The 1,249-nt window shown below is 33.0% G+C and overlaps 1 protein-coding gene across 1 annotated transcript in view; it reads left to right on the forward strand.

Annotated features, from left to right (window-relative positions):
* Window positions 1–436: 436 nt before the first annotated feature.
* The window catches only part of LOC106868715 (zinc finger protein OZF), a 12,492-nt gene continuing 11,679 nt past the window's right edge, over window positions 437–1,249 (forward strand). Inside the window, exon 1 of the mRNA XM_014914103.2 lies at window positions 437–557. The gene's annotated coding sequence lies outside the window, so the exon portion shown is untranslated. The remainder of the gene's footprint in view (window positions 558–1,249) is intronic.

The raw sequence follows: 1,249 nt of genomic DNA on the forward strand, positions 1-1,249 counted from the left end.
AAGAATATATCCTTTGTCTTTTGTATATAAATAGATAGATATGTAGAACTTGTTCTCATGTCATTAATTCAAAACAAAGACCGGCACAAGAAAAATTCACGGACGGAAAGAGAGAAGAAAGAAAGAGGAAATGAGTGATTACAATTAATAAATAAATCAGAAAGGAAATGCTGAAGAATCCGCGATGAAAAATAGTACCGTATCGAACCGAATACTAAGCGATGATATAATGAACAAAACGAATTAAATGTACTTTTAAGATTTAATTCATGATGAAAATTTTCCATTTAAGAAAAGATGAAAAATAGAAAATAATTATAATGATGATAATAAATGAAGATCAAGGAAACACATGAAGGTAGTGGTAGTGGCGGCGACAGGTTCTCGTCTGCTCCTGCTTCTCTTACTAATACTCCTATACTAACTACTCCTTCCCTCCGACTTATTTTCCTTGAGATTCTGATTCATTTCCTTCCTGCCTTATGTGCGTATGACTACATCGATGTTGATAGTCAGAAAAGAGCGGAAGTTTTGGTTGTGATTCGGCAGGAACTCTGGTAAGTAAGCATTTGCTTTCACTTTCTAGAAGTGCGCACTGTGTCCGGCTTAACTTTTTCTATATTTAACCGCAGCTTTCTTGACATATTTTCATCTCATATTTTTAATAATTTCTCTCATTAAAACCTAGCTTTCCCTTTAAAACCATCATGGCTACTATCAAACCATCTCATTCTTGGAAATTTTCATTGTTCTCGAGCGAAATTGTCAAACCTCGACTATTTTTTGAAATACTTTCTCTCTGTTTCCGTTTGGCCTCTCTAAATCTCCCCTCTCTGTTTAGATATCTTCCTCTCTCGCTCTCTTTCTGTCTGTTTATGTTTCCTGTTTATTTACATTTTAGCCATGTGAACATTTCATGGAATACATCGCCAATGGAACCAGTGTTCCATTTTCACGTCTACACACACACACACACACATACATTTATATTCAAGTTGCAGTTTTTTGTTTTTTATTTTATTTTCATTTCATTCTCACAGTTTTTCTCTTCATCAAGTCTAATACTTGTTAAATACTTTTTTGCTTCTTGGAGTCTTGGAATCATATTTTGTTTCCATGTTTGCTTTTTCCTAAATTATGTATATTTAATAAAGGAAATCAAACATTGTAAAAATAGAAAAATAAAGCTGAAATTACATGTATGCAGGTATGTATGTATACGCTGCATTTTTTTTTTTTTTTGTGTGTG

This window comes from Octopus bimaculoides, chromosome 5, assembly GCF_001194135.2.
Source record: "Octopus bimaculoides isolate UCB-OBI-ISO-001 chromosome 5, ASM119413v2, whole genome shotgun sequence".
NCBI classification, from domain to species: Eukaryota; Metazoa; Mollusca; class Cephalopoda; order Octopoda; family Octopodidae; genus Octopus; species Octopus bimaculoides.